Below are 16,392 nucleotides of genomic sequence, written 5' to 3'. Positions count from 1 at the left end.
GAAATGCTTGGCTCAGGACATAGAGAGAGATTATTAGCACTGAAAAAATCAGACTGAATCTAACCCAAGAATTTCTATAAACTTGTTGAAGGTTTTTAACTGCTAAAAAGCAGCCATTCACAAGGTGAAATGGTTCTAATCTCATCACAGACTGAGAACAAACTCACTAGAAGTGGAAATAGCTCTAATAACAGGGCAGCATCCAACAGTTAGAAAGGAGACCTGCAAAACAATTAACTGAAGTGCAATAACAGGCCTGTGGCCAACTAAGGACGTTTTTGCTGTTTTCTGGTTCTTAGGGTAACATATTAAGATGTAAAAGAGGAGAAACAAAGATAAAGATGAGACACTACCAAGATCCTGCAAACAAGGAATAATGTAGAAATACTATAAGGTATCAAGCAATACTCACCTACTATATATTAATATTTATGATTATTTTATATAGAATAAAGCCCAATTTCCTAGCATCAGAAGCACTGAGGTGCTGTGAAAAATTCCACTGATAAGATATTTTCTTTAAAAAAAGACAACCCTCATACTCACTATCCAAGGACTGAGAAGATATTAAAGCCATGATATTTAGCAAAGTAAGAAAGTATATGACTTTCTGGGGCGGAGCAAGATGGCCGAATAGGAACAGCTCCAGTCTCCAACTCCCAGCGCGAGCGACACAGAAGACCGGTGATTTCTGCATTTTCAACTGAGGTACTGGGGTCATCTCACTAGGGAGTGCCGGACAATCGGTGCTGGTCAGCTGCTGCAGCCTGACCAGCGAGAGCTGAAGCAGGGCGAGGCATCGCCTCACCCGGAAGCGCAAGGGGGAAGGGGATCCGTTTTCCTAGCCAGGGGAACTGAGACACACAACACCTGGAAAATCGGGTAACTCCCACCCCAATACTGCACTGTAAGCATACAGGCACACCAGGAGAACATATCCCACACCTGGCCGGGAGGGTCCCACACCCACGAAGCCTCCCTCACTGCTAACACAGCAGTCTGCCAGCGATCTATCCCCAAGGCAGCAGCGAGGCTGGGGGAGGGGCGCCCGCCATTGCTGAGGCTTAAGTAGGTAAACAAAGCCGCTGGGAAGCTCGAACTGGGTGGAGCTCACAGCAGCTCAAGGAAGCCTGCCTGTCTCTGTAGACTCCACCTCTGGGGACAGCGCACAGCTGAAGACCAACAGGGGAAGTAGCGGGAGCCAGTGCAGACGCGAACGACTCTGTCTGACAGCTTTGGGGAGAGCCGTGGATCTCCCAACACGGAGGTTTAGATCTGAGAACGGACAGACTGCCTGCTCAGGTGGGTCCCTGACCCCTGAGTAGCCTAGCTGGGAGAAATCCCCCACTAGGGGCAGTCTGACACCCCACACCTCACAGGGTGGAGTACACCCCTGAGAGGAAACTTCCAAAGGAAGAATCAGACAGGTACACTCGCTGTTCAGCAATATTCTATCGTCGGCAACCTCTGCTGCTGATACCCAGGCAAACAGGGTCTGGAGTGGACCTCAAGCAATCTCCAACAGACCAACAGACAGTCCTTCTGACTGTCAGAAGGAAAACTATCAAACAGGAAGGACACCTATACCAAAACCCCATCAGTACGTCACCACCATCAAAGACCAGAGACAGATAAAACCACAAAGATGGGGAAGAAGCAGGGCAGAAAAGCTGGAAATTCAAAAAATAAGAGCGCATCTCCCCCTGCAAAGGTGCGCAGCCCATCGCCAGCAACGGATCAAAGCTGGTCAGAGAATGACTTGGACGAGAGGAGAGAAGAAGGCTTCAGTCCATCAAACTTCTCAGAGCTAAAGGAGGAATTACGTACCGAGCGCAAAGAAACTAAAAATCTTGAAAAAAGAGTGGAAGAATTGACAGCTAGACTAATTAATGCAGAGAAGATCATAAACGAAATGACAGAGATGAAAACCATGACACGAGAAATACGTGACAAATGCACAAGCTTCAGTAACCGACTCGATCAACTGGAAGAAAGAGTATCAGCGATTGAAGATCAAATGAATGAAATGAAGCGAGAAGAGAAACCAAAAGAAAAAAGCAGAAAAAGAAATGAGCAAAGCCTGCAAGAAGTATGGGATTATGTAAAAAGACCAAATCTACGTCTGACTGGGGTGCCTGAAAGTGAGGGGAAAATGGAACCAAGTTGGAAAACACTCTTCAGGATATCATCCAGGAGAACTACCCCAACCTAGTAGGGCAGGCCAACATTCAAATTCAGGAAATACAGAGAACGCCACAAAGATACTCCTCCAGAAGAGCAACTCCAAGACACATAATTGCCAGATTCACCAAAGTTGAAATGAAGGAAAAAATCTTAAGGGCAGCCAGAGAGAAAGGTCGGGTTACCCACAAAGGGAAGCCCATCAGACTAACATCAGATCTCTCGGCAGAAACTCTACAAGCCAGAAGAGAGTGGGGGCCAATATTCAACGTTCTTAAAGAAAAGAATTTTCAACCCAGAATTTCATATCCAGCCAAACTAAGTTTCATCAGTGAAGGAGAAAAAAAATCCTTTACAGATAAGCAAATGCTTAGAGATTTTGTCACCACCAGGCCTGCCTTACAAGAGACCCTGAAGGAAGCCCTAAACATGGAAAGGAACAACCGGTACCAGCCATCGCAAAAACATGCCAAAATGTAAAGACCATCGAGGCTAGGAAGAAACTGCATCAACTAACGAGCAAAATAACCAGTTAATATCATAATGGCAGGATCAAGTTCACACATAACAATATTAACCTTAAATGTTAATGGACTAAATGCTCCGATTAAAAGACACAGACTGGCAAACTGGATAAAGAGTCAAGACCCATCAGTCTGCTGTATTCAGGAGACCCATCTCACATGCAGAGACATACATAGGCTCAAAATAAAGGGATGGAGGAAGATCTACCAAGCAAATGGAGAACAAAAAAAAGCAGGGGTTGCAATCCTTGTCTCTGATAAAACAGACTTTAAACCATCAAAGATCAAAAGAGACAAAGAAGGCCATTACATAATGGTAAAGGGATCAATTCAACAGGAAGAGCTAACTCTCCTAAATATATATGCACCCAATACAGGAGCACCCAGATTCATAAAGCAAGTCCTTAGAGACTTACAAAGAGACTTAGACTCCCATACAATAATAATGGGAGACTTCAACACTCCGCTGTCAACATTAGACAGATCAACGAGACAGAAAGTTAACAAGGATATCCAGGAATTGAACTCATCTCTGCACCAAGCGGACCTAATAGACATCTATAGAACTCTCCACCCCAAATCAACAGAATATACATTCTTCTCAGCACCACATCGCACTTATTCCAAAATTGACCACATAATTGGAAGTAAAGCACTCCTCAGCAAATGTAAAAGAACAGAAATTATAACAAACTGTCTCTCAGACCACAGTGCAATCAAACTAGAACTCAGGACTAAGAAACTCAATCAAAACCGCTCAACTACATGGAAACTGAACAACCTGCTCCTGAATGACTACTGGGTACATAACGAAATGAAAGCGGAAATAAAGATGTTCTTTGAAACCAATGAGAACAAGGATACAACATACCAGAATCTCTGGGACACATTTAAAGCAGTGTGTAGAGGGAAATTTATAGCACTAAATGCCCACAAGAGAAAGCAGGAAAGATCTAAAATTGACACTCTAACATCACAATTAAAAGAACTAGAGAGGCAAGAGCAAACACATTCATAAGCTAGCAGAAGGCAAGAAATAACTAAGATCAGAGCAGAACTGAAGGAGATAGAGACACAAAAAACCCTCCAAAAAATCCATGAATCCAGGAGTTGGTTTTTTGAAAAGATCAACAAAATTGACAGACCGCTAGCAAGGCTAATAAAGAAGAAAAGAGAGAGGAATCAAATAGATGCAATAAAAAATGATAAAGGGGATATCACCACTGACCCCACAGAAATACAAACTACCATCAGAGAATACTATAAACGCCTCTACGCAAATCAACTAGAAAATCTAGAAGAAATGGATAATTTCCTGGACACTTACACTCTCCCAAGGCTAAACCCGGAAGAAGTTGAATCCCTGAATAGACCAATAGCAGGCTCTGAAATTGAGGCAACAATTAATAGCCTACCCACCAAAAAAAGTCCAGGACCAGATGGATTCACAGCTGAATTCTACCAGAGGTACAAGGAGGAGCTGGTACCTTTCCTTCTGAAACTATTCCAATCAATAGAAAAAGAGGGAATCCTCCCGAACTCATTTTATGAGGCCAACATCATCCTGATACCAAAGCCTGGCAGAGACACAACAAAAAAAGAGAATTTTAGACCAATATCCCTGATGAACATTGATGCAAAAATTCTCAATAAAATACTGGCAAACCGGATTCAGCAGCACATCAAAAAGCTTATCCACCATGATCAAGTGGGCTTCATCCCTGGGATGCAAGGCTGGTTCAACATTCGCAAATCAATAAACGTAATCCAGCATATAAACAGAACCAAAGTCAAGAACCACATGATTATCTCAATAGATGCAGAAAAGGCTTTTGACAAAATTCAACAGCCCTTCATGCTAAAAACGCTCAATAAATTCGGTATTGATGGAACGTACCTCAAAATAATAAGAGCTATTTATGACAAACCCACAGCTAATATCATACTGAATGGGCAAAAACTGGAAAAATTCCCTTTGAAAACTGGCACAAGACAGGGATGCCCTCTCTCACCACTCCTATTCAACATAGTGTTGGAAGTTCTGGCTAGGGCAATCAGGCAAGAGAAAGAAATCAAGGGTATCCAGTTAGGAAAAGAAGAAGTCAAATTGTCCCTGTTTGCAGATGACATGATTGTATATTTAGAAAACCCCATCGTCTCAGCCCAAAATCTCCTTAAGCTGATAAGCAACTTCAGCAAAGTCTCAGGATACAAAATTAATGTGCAAAAATCACAAGCATTCTTATACACCAGTAACAGACAAGCAGAGAGCCAAATCAGGAATGAACTTCCATTCACAATTGCTTCAAAGAGAATAAAATACCTAGGAATCCAGCTTACAAGGGATGTAAAGGACCTCTTCAAGGAGAACTACAAACCACTGCTCAGTGAAATAAAAGAGGACACAAACAAATGGAAGAACATACCATGATCATGGGTAGGAAGAATCAATATCGTGAAAATGGCCATACTCCCCAAGGTTATTTATAGATTCAATGCCATCCCCATCAAGCTACCAATGAGTTTCTTCACAGAATTGGAAAAAACGGCTTTAAAGTTCATATGGAACCAAAAAAGAGCCCGCATTGCCAAGACAATCCTAAGTCAAAAGGACAAAGCTGGAGGCGTCACGCTACCTGACTTCAAACTATACTACAAGGCTACAGTCACCAAAACAGCATGGTACTGGTACCAAAACAGAGATATAGACCAATGGAACAGAACAGAGTCCTCAGAAATAATACCGCACATCTACAGCCATCTGATCTTTGACAAACCTGAGAGAAACAAGAAATGGGGAAAGGATTCCCTATTTAATAAATGGTGCTGGGAAAATTGGCTAGCCATAAGTAGAAAGCTGAAACTGGATCCTTTCCTTACCCCTTATACGAAGATTAATTCAAGATGGATTAGAGACTTAAATGTTAGACCTAATACCATAAAAACCCTAGAAGAAAATCTAGGTAGTACCATTCAGGACATAGGCATGGGCAAGGACTTCATGTCTAAAACACCAAAAGCAACGGCAGCAAAAGCCAAAATTGACAAATGGGATCTAATTAAACTAAAGAGCTTTTGCACAGCAAAAGAAACTACCATCAGAGTGAACAGGCAACCTACAGAATGGGAGAAAATTTTTGCAATCTACTCATCTGACAAAGGGCTAATATCCAGAATCTACAAAGAACTCAAACAAATATACAAGAAAAAAACAAAGAACCCCATCAAAAAGTGGGGAAAGGATATGAGCAGACATTTCTCAAAAGAAGACATTCATACAGCCAACAGACACATGAAAAAATGCTCATCATCACTCGCCATCAGAGAAATGCAAATCAAAACCACAATGAGATACCATCTCACACCAGTTAGAATGGCAATCATTAAGAAGTCAGGAAACAACAGGTGTTGGAGAGGATGTGGAGAAATAGGAACACTTTTACACTGTTGGTGGGATTGTAAACTAGTTCAACCATTATGGAAAACAGTATGGCAATTCCTCAAGGATCCAGAACTAGATGTACCATATGACCCAGCCATCCCACTACTGGGTATATACCCAAAGGATTATAAATTATTCTACTACAAAGACACATGTACACGTATGTTTATTGCGGCACTATTCACAATAGCAAAGACTTGGAATCAACCCAAATGTCCATCTGTGACAGACTGGATTAAGAAAATGTGGCACATATACACCATGGAATACTATGCAGCCATAAAAAAGGATGAGTTTGCGTCCTTTGTAGGGACATGGATGCAGCTGGAAACCATCATTCTTAGCAAACTATCACAAGAAGAGAAAACCAAACACCGCATGTTCTCACTCATAGGTGGGAACTGAACAATGAGATCACTTGGACTCGGGAAGGGGAACATCACGCACTGGGGCCTATCATGGGGAGGGGGGAGGGGGGAGGAGGGAGGGATTGCATTGGGGAGTTATACATGATATAAATGATGAATTGATGGGTGCTGACGAGTTGATGGGTGCAGCACACCAACGTGGCATAAGTATACATATGTAACAAACCTGCACGTTATGCACATGTACCCTAGAACTTAAAGTATAATAAAAAAAAAAAAAAAAGAAAGTATATGACTTTCTAATAAGTAGTTTGTAATGTTAGTTTCCTAACACAAATGCAGAAAACACTTATGATGCCAGTGAGTGGGAATTTTTGTTTCAACTACTTCTATCTTTGATTTTTTTCTCAATTACATAAAATATATTGTTTTTAGGATACAATGTATTATGTTATAAACCAACAAGTGGCTCCACTTTTCAGATTATACTTTTGCTTTTTTGGTTTTTTGTTTTTGAGACAGGGTCTCTTTCTGTCCTATAGGATGCAGTGCAGTGGCACAATCACGGCTCACTGCAGCCTTGACCTTCCAGACTCAAGCGATCCTTCCACCTCAGCCTTCCAAGTAGCTGGGACTACAGGCATGCACCACCATACTCAGCTAATTTTTTTGTAGTGATAGGGTTTTGCCATGTTACCCAGGCTGGTCTCAAATTCCTGGGCTCAAGCAATCCTATGGTCTTGGCCCCCCAAAATGCTGGGATTATAGGTGTGAGCCACCACTCCTGGCTAATTGGTCTTAAAATATAACTTTTCACGTATACATGGAAAGAGTATCAAAGACTCACAGGAATAGAAAGATAAGAAAAGTCATCTATTGAGTGGATGATATTTCTCGTGGAACTCAAACAAATGATTATGATTTACATGAAAGAATAAGGGACCAAAAAAAAAAAAAAAAAAAAAAGCAAAGGCAATCTTGCAAAAGCACACCGTAGTTGAACTTGCCTTTCCGGTTATTCTGACATACAAAGTAATTAACATAACAGGGTATTGGAAAAATGAAACAGTACAATATTAGCACCACAGAAGCATAGATATTTGCTTGTGTGATTCACAGCTGTCTTCTAGGAACTAGAACAGTGACTGGCACAAAGAAAGTGTTCAATATATGGTTGGTAAATAGATATCTGAACAGAAATGGGAAGACAGAAATATACACAGATGCATATTTGAAACGTACTAGCAAAGTCTCAAAACATTTACAAAAATAACAGAAAAGAAAATGATTGCAGTAGGTAATATTTTAAACAAGGTGCAAAAATAAACATAAATCTGAAGAGAAAGAACTGATAAATTCAGCTACTTTTAATTAAGACCTTTTTGTCATCAATAAACAATATGCATAAAGTAAACAAAGAAAGCTTCAAAATGAAAGAAGGTATTTTCCACAACCATAACTAAAAACAAAAGGTTACTATCCAGCATACATAAAGAATTTATAAAAATCTATAAAGAATAACTGGATGGAAAAATGGGCAAAATATTTTACTAGGCAAGTCAAAGAACAGCAAACCTGAAAAAGCCAATTGTATTAGTCCATTTTCATGCTGCTGATAAAGACATGTCCTTTATAAAGACATAAAGACTGGGCAATTTAAAAACAAAATAGGTTTAATGGGACTTACAGTTCCACGTGGCTGGGGAGGCCTCATAATCATGGCAGAAGGAAAGGAGAACCAAGCCACATCCTAAGTAGATGGCAGCAGGCAAAGAGAGCTTGTTCAGGAAAACTCCCCTTTTTAAAACCATCAGATTTCATGAGACTTATTCACTATCACAAGAACAGTGCAGGAAAGACCTGGCCCCATGTTTTAATTACCTCCCACCAGGTTCCTCCCACAACACGTGAGAATTCAAAATGAGATTTTGGTGGGGACACAGTCAAACCATATCACCAAAACACATGAAAAAGCCAATAGACCTGCAGGATTGCTTGAGCCCAGAAAATTGAGATGAGCCTCGGTAACATAGCAAAAGCCCATCACTACAAAAAAATTAGCCGAACATGGTGGTACACACCTTGGGTGGCTGAGGTGGGAGAATTGCTTGAGCCCAAGAGGTCGAGGCTGCAGTGAGCCATGAAAGCAAATACACAAAATATTTTAATAGGCAAGGTAAAGACTAGTAAGACAGAAAAAGCCAATACACATGAAAGGATGTTGATTTTCACTAGAAATCAGATAAGCCCAAATAAAAATCACTGATATACATTTGTCATATGTTACATTAACAAAAAAATTTGTGGCATATTTAAACACTGGGTTATTCTATGACAAAAAATGAATGAACAAAAAAATCACAGAAGAATAAATGATACGTTCATGAGCTACAGAATCACACAGGCAGTACAACTGCATATATATACACAATGTAAAAACATGCTTATTACCTTTCCATAGGATTTAGTGTTGCTTTTGTTAAAGTATTAAGAAATATAAGAGAATAAAAAATTTTAGATTTAACCATGAGAAAGGTCACACAAGTCTTGAACTGTATAGGGAGCATTTATTAAGTCGGGTTGTGGTTACAAAAGTATTTGGTTTATTATTTTTTATACTTGTACATACCTTAAACATTTCTGACATGGTTTGGCTGTGTCCTAATCTTGAATTGTACTTCCCATAATCCCAATGGATTGTGGGAGGTACCAGGTGGGAAGTTCTTGAATCATGGGAGCAGTTTCCTCTATTCTGTTCTCATGATACTGAGTGAGTTTCATGAGATCTGACATTTCCTCTGCTTGCACTTACTCCATTTTGCCTCCCTATGAAGAAGGTTCCTGCTTATCCTTTGCCATCTGCTATGATAGTAAGTTTCCCAAGGCCTCCACAGCAACACAAAACTGTGAGTCAATTAAAGCTCTTTCCTTTATAAATTACCCAGTCTTCGGTATTTCTTCACAGCAGCATGAGAACAGACTAATACAGTAAGTACCAGGAGAAGGGTGCTGCTGTAAATATGCCTGAAAGTGTAGAAGCAACTTTGGAACTGGGTAACAGGCAGAGGTTGGAACCATTTGGGGGACTGAGAGGACAGGCAAGTGTGTGAAAGTTTAGAACTTCCTAGAGACTTGTTGAATGGCTTTGATCAAAATGCTGATAGTGATATGGACAATGTAGTCCAGGCTGAGGGGGTCTCAGATGGAGATGAGGAACTTCTTGGGAACTGGAGCAAAGGTGACTCTTGCTATGCTTTAGCAAAGAGACTGGTGGCATTTTGCCCCTGCCACAGAAATATGTGGAACTTTGAACTTGAGAGAGATGACTTAGGATATCTGGCAGAAGAAATTTCTAAGCATCAAAGCATTCAAGGGTAAGCAGAGCATAAAAATTTGGAAAAGTCACAGCCTGACAATGCGATAGAAAATAGAAACCCCCTCCCCGCCGCCCCCCAGCGCCGCTGGGCCTGCATGTCTCTGTCGAGCCGCGGACGCGGGTCTCTGTTCCGCAGGATGGGGTTTGTTAAAGTTGTTAAGAATAAGGCCTACTTTAAGAGATACCAAGTGAAATTTAGAAGACGACGAGAGAGTAAAACTGATTACTATGCTCGGAAACGCTTGGTGATACAGGATAAAAATAAATACAACACACCCAAATACAGGATGATAGTTCGTGTAACAAACAGAGATATCATTTGTCAGATTGCTTATGCCCGTATAGAGGGAGATATGATAGTTTGCGCAGCATATGCACACGAACTGCCAAAATATGGTGTGAAGGTTGGCCTGACAAATTATGCTGCAGCATATTGTACTGGGCTGCTGCTGGCCCGCAGGCTTCTCAATAGGTTTGGCATGGACAAGATCTATGAAGGCCAAGTGGAGGTGACTGGCGATGAATACAATGTGGAAAGCATTGATGGTCAGCCAGGTGCCTTTACCTGCTATTTGGATGCAGGCCTTGCCAGAACTACCACTGGCAATAAAGTTTTTGGCGCCCTGAAGGGAGCTGTGGATGGAGGCTTGTCTATCCCTCACAGTACCAAACGATTCCCTGGTTATGATTCTGAAAGCAAGGAATTTAATGCAGAAGTACACTGGAAGCACATCATGGGCCAGAATGTTGCAGATTATATGCGCTACTTAATGGAAGAAGATGAAGATGCTTACAAGAAACAGTTCTCTCAATACATAAAGAACAGTGTAACTCCAGACATGATGGAGGAGATGTATAAGAAAGCTCATGCTGCTATACGAGAGAATCCAGTCTATGAAAAGAAGTCCAAGAAAGAAGTTAAAAAGAAGAGGTGGAACCGTCCCAAAATGTCTCTTGCTCAGAAGAAGGATCGGGTAGCTCAAAAGAAGGCAAGCTTCCTCAGAGCTCAGGAGCGGGCTGCTGAGAGCTAAACCAAACAATATGATGATTTTTCAGATATAGGCAATAAATGTACAGACAGAAAAAAAAAAAAAAGAAAAAGAAAATAGAAACCCATTATCTGGAGAACAAATTCAAGTTGGCTGCAGAAATTTGCATAAGTAATGAAGAATGCAATGTTAATCCAAAGACAATGGGGAAAATATCTCCAGAGAATGTCACAGATCTTCACAGCAGCCCCTCCCAACACAGGCCCAGTGGCCTAGGAGGAAAACAATGGTTTCATGTGCTGGGCCCAGGGTCCCCCTGCTCTGTGCAGCCTCGGGACATGGTGCCCTGTATCCTAGCTGCTTCAGTCCCAGCTGTGGCTAAAAGGGGACACAATTAAGCTTGGGCCATTGCCTCAGAGGGTCCAAGCTCCAAGCCTTGGCAGCTTACACATGGTGTTAAGCCTGAAAGTGCACAGAAGTCAAGAAATGAGGTTTGGGAACCTCTAACCAAGATTTCAGAAGATGTACAGAAATGCCTGAATGTCCAGGCAGAAGTTCGCTACAGGGGCAGAGCCCACACACAGAGTCCTGACTGGGGCACTGCCTAGTGGAGCCATGAGAGGAGGGCCACCATTCTCTAGATCCCAGAATGGTAGATCCAGCAACATCTTGCACTTCCACCTGGAAAAGCTGCAGGCACTCAATGCCAGCTCATGAAAGCAGGAAAGAGTGAGGCTGGTTTGTACCCTGCAAAGCCACAGGGGTGGAGCTGCCCAAGGTCGTGAGAGCCCACCTCTTGCATCAGCATGACCTGGACATGAGACATGGAGTCAAAGGAGATCATTTGGAACTTTAAAGTTTAATGACTGCCTTATTGGATTTTGGACTTGCATGGGACCTGTAGCCCACCTTTTTTTGGCCAATTTCTCCTATTTGGAATGTGTGTATTTACTCAATGCCTGTACCTCCATTGTACCTAGGAAGTAACTAACTTGCTCTTGATTTTACAGGTTCATAAGCAGAAGAGATTTGCCTTATCTCAGATTTGGACTTGGACTTTTGAGCTCATGCTGGAATGAGTTGAGACTTTGGGGGGACTCTTGGGAAGGAGTGATTGTGTTTTGAAATGTGAGGACATGAGATATGGGAGGGGCTGGGGCCAGCATGATATGGTTTGGTTGTGTCACCACCCAAAGACATCTTGAATTGTAATCCTCATAATCCCCACAAGTCGTGGGAAGGTCCTGGTGGGAAGTAATTGAATCATGGTGGCAGTCTCCCCCATGCTGTTCTTGTGACAGCGAGTGAGTCTCATAAGATCTGATGGTTTTATAAGCATCGCGCATTTCCCCTGCTTGCATTCACTCTATCATACCACCCTGTTTAGAAGGTGTTTGCTTCTCCTTGGCCTTCTGCCATGACTGTAAGTTTTCTGAGTCCTCCCCAGCAATGTGGAACTGTGAGTCAATTAAACCTCTTTCCTTTATCCCAGTCTCCGGTATTTCTTCATATCAGCATGAGAATGGACTAATATAATTTCATACTATTTCTAAAGTCATTTAGTGCTTAATACTAAGGAGTGGGGCCCACTACCTAGAACAATGAATAATACACAGTAAGCATACATTAAACATCTGGTTTATGATCAAACTGAGTCCCTTCTTTATCCCTCACACTAAGTTGGTAAAATTTATAGTGACAGGAAATTTCTAACTAGCCCACTGCATATCTCAATAATTCTATTAAAATTTCATAATATTATTGTATCAAGTATATCTCCCTTTATTGTCTTGTAACTGATCTTAGTTGTACCTTCTTGAGATCATATAGAAAAGGTCATACATTTCTTTTAAGTTAGAAAACTCTGTTTCATTTTCTTATCTCCATTCCATTGATCCTGAGATATTTAGGATCCAGATTTACACCCAGTAACATATAAACTAGCCCTCTCAGCTTCAGTAGACACTCACAGAGGAGATAAGCATGTGTTCCCCAGCTGCGTTCACATCTCAGCCCGACACTGACTAGGACAGGTGGGAACAGAGTCCTTTACCAAAACATTAGCAGTCTCTCCAGTGCCGGGCATCTGAATATCAGTACAAGACAAGGCATATTCTCAACCAAAACCAAACTAAATGAACATATATCAAAAAGTAACAGTTTGCAAAAGCAAGATATTTTATTAAGAAAATGCCATAAAGCATTAAGCATTATAAATGTTTTCAAATATTAGAGTGTGATTTTCGCAATAAGAAAATAATTCCTCAAGATGATTTATGTCAAAATGACAAAGAACTTACAATGATTTTCCTGCAGTTTTTAAACAATTCAAATACCATTGGTTCTAGTTTCATCAACAAAGCCATTATTCTCAAAGCTGCTACATGCATATGAGAAATAATCATACACAGAAGCAGGGAAAGAAACACTGTTTTCTTACATGGTATCCTGCAAGTAATGAAGATTCAGAAAATAGATAAATTATGCTGTGAAACCATGGTGTGAGACTGGAACTCATGAGAAGTAATAACTTACTTAGAAAAATGGCAGTAATAATTATAAATATTTCCTGAAGGTTCTACACTAGATCATTCACATAAAATTTTATATATACACATACAGCAGAGCATATATGCAAATCTATATGCTATGAGATATAAAGATATTAAATAAATGTAAAATATGACTTCAATGATGACAATCACTAAAGACAAGTATTAGTTATCTAACATCTGTTAAATCAATGAGCTAATAAGTAAATGAAAAAATATAAATTAAAACAAAGGCAAAAATAATTAGGAAAGAAAGGTATAGGAAGAACACATTAGCTGTTGACTAAATAGAATCATCTCTCAAAGAAACAACAATGGCAAGAGGTGGCTGGGGCTTCTCCACTCCTAGTCTCTCTGACCACCACCACTAGAGCACAAGAAAAAGTACATTAAGTGTATGTTGCTATGTACATGCTGTATGTGCTTGCTGTGCAAATACAAAGTCAAAACAGAAATTCCGAACCCTCAAACTGTCCAGGAGCACACTTAAATATGCCATATATCCTTGACAGAAACTGAAGATTTCACTTATACGTATTTATCAACCACACACAAAGAACCGTCATTTTCTACAATTTGATTGTTTACAAAATGCACAAACCAGAAAATTTCTAACTCACCCTAATTTTATATTGCCCCAGCCTCTTATGATTCTTATGTGAACTATAGAGAGGATACAATTCGTATCAAAAAGTAGCTGTTGAACTTAAATAAGACATGGGTATAAAAGGTTTTCATAACTTCTTTCCTTCATCTAATCTTTGTTAAAATTTCACTTTCTTAATGCGGCACACTCTGACTACCCTACTTAAAACTGTGACTTCATGCACTTCCCTCTGCCCGACCCTAGCAAGCCTGATCTGGGCTGTCCCGACTGCCCTTACCCTACTAAGAATTTTCTGTTTTCTCCAAAAGAAGTAACACTTTCTAACATATCACATATTATTTATTGTCTCTTTATACCAGAAGGAAGGGCTAATCCTCAGTTTTGTTTTCTGTTTTATCCTGAGTACCTCAAATAGCACACAGTAAGCACTCAGTAAATATTTACTCAACAAACGAATGAATGAATATTTGCTATAATGCAGATGTCTCATGCCATATGTCTGAATAACAGTACACATTCTACATATTGTACCTTGGTGAGAAAATACTATTGATAATGACAAAAGGAACATTTTGTTATTTCCTAAAATTATAAAGCTGCAAATATATTAGTCCACTTTCACACTGCTATAAAGAACTGCCTGAGCCTGGATAATTTATAAAGGAAAGAGGCATAATTGACTCACAGTTCAGCATGGCTGGGGAGGCCACAGGAAACTTACAATCATGGCAGAAGGCAAAGGGGAAGCAAGGCACCTTCTTCACAGGGTGGCAGGAAGGAAAACAAATGCAGGAGGAACTGGCGCACACTTATTAAACCATCAGATCTCATGAGAACTCACTATTACGAGAACATCATGAAGGAAACCACCCCCAGGATTCAGTTACCTCTAGCTGGTTTCTCTATTGACATGTGCAGATTATAAGGATTACGGGGATTACAATTCAAGATGAGATTTTGGGTGGGAACACAGTCAAACCGTATCAGATATAGTCTATGCTTTTCAGCCGAACTGGCACCTCAATCTCTTGGTAGCCTAAATTAATCAATAGAGGACATTTCCCAATTAAAAATAATTAAACAAGCTGTTCAGTGTGACATTCTTGTAATAGATAAATGCTAATAAAGTATTTTGAGGCTAAACTCAAATAGGTGACATATGAATACCTGTCATATTATTTGATTGGCATTTTTCATTCCTCTGTGTGTTAAAGTGGGACGACTGGAATGGATCAGTTCCCTCCCTCACCTCACAAATACACCCAACTGCAAGCCTTTCTGACATCAATGCTAAAAACATACAGACAAAACATGTAGTCCCGGCTAAAATGGAAGCTTGCAACAGATTGTCATGGTGATATGAAGATAGTGTCCTTTGTATTTCTTCCATTTTCTTTAAGTTCTTAGCATGAAGACTTCACCAGAACAAGTACAGTAGTCCCCACTTTTCCATAGTTTTGAGCTCCACGGTTTCAGTTACCCACAATCAACAGCTGTCCAAAAATAGGTGGCTATAATACAATCAGATATTCTGGGAGAGAATGATCACATTTACATAACTTTTCTTTCAGTCTATTCTTATCAATGTTATATTGTGTTACTAGTTATTACTGCTGAACTCTTACTAATTTACAAATTAAACTTTATCAAAGGTATGTATGCATAGGAAAACAGTGTATATAGAGTTCAGTACTATCTGTGGTTCCAGGTACCCACTAGGGATCTTGGAACATATCCCCTGTGAAAAAAGGGGACTCCTATATAGTAAAAAAAAAAGACACTACATCCCCAGCATGCATTCCTTCTCTTTATTAGATACTAGGCACCTGACTTTTCTTTGAATATTTATTTACCTTCTCTCAGGTATACAATCAGATACTCAGTTCTGGAGGTATCAGGACTGGTAAAGATGATCAACATAATTTATCCCCTTATCCACTGCAAATTGTTTGGAGATGAGTACCTGCCACAATTCGGGCCAAAGAGAGCGCAAGAATTGCTGGGGTGTGTGCATCAACCCTGCAAGAGACTTCTGCTCTTCAGTAAAAAGACATGTTGAGATGGTAGCCAGTCTACAACACAAGAGGACAGCCTAGAGCCAGAGATCCACAATGTGGCACCTGAGAATGAAGCTGGCAGTGCAGGTCAAAGAGTTAAGAAACAAGAAACAGTACCTGGGGGCTGTTGTGGCAGCCCATGAAGCCTCACTGAAGCTGAATCCTCCTGTATCCTTTTTGGTTATATGAATAAATATTTATTTTATTTTGTGCTGTTAAAGCTATTTGTTTTCATTGCTTGCAATATAAGCAGTTCTTAACACCAGCCTTCCCACAGATGAAGAAAATATTCATTT

The 16,392-nt window shown here is 40.4% G+C and overlaps 1 protein-coding gene and 1 pseudogene across 2 annotated transcripts in view; one reads left to right on the top strand and one right to left on the bottom strand.

The window, feature by feature from the left end:
- Positions 1-16,392, bottom strand: part of TPK1 (thiamin pyrophosphokinase 1) — a 407,155-nt gene that overhangs the window by 177,064 nt on the left and 213,699 nt on the right. The gene's annotated exons all lie outside the window — the stretch shown is intronic.
- Positions 9,967-10,968, top strand: LOC104675291 (annotated as a pseudogene). The gene has a single exon (XR_749759.2). The product of XR_749759.2 is annotated as a 60S ribosomal protein L5 pseudogene (transcript).

This window comes from Rhinopithecus roxellana, chromosome 6 (assembly GCF_007565055.1).
Source record: "Rhinopithecus roxellana isolate Shanxi Qingling chromosome 6, ASM756505v1, whole genome shotgun sequence".
NCBI classification, from domain to species: Eukaryota; Metazoa; Chordata; class Mammalia; order Primates; family Cercopithecidae; genus Rhinopithecus; species Rhinopithecus roxellana.
This window is presented reverse-complemented; position numbering and strand designations above follow the sequence as displayed.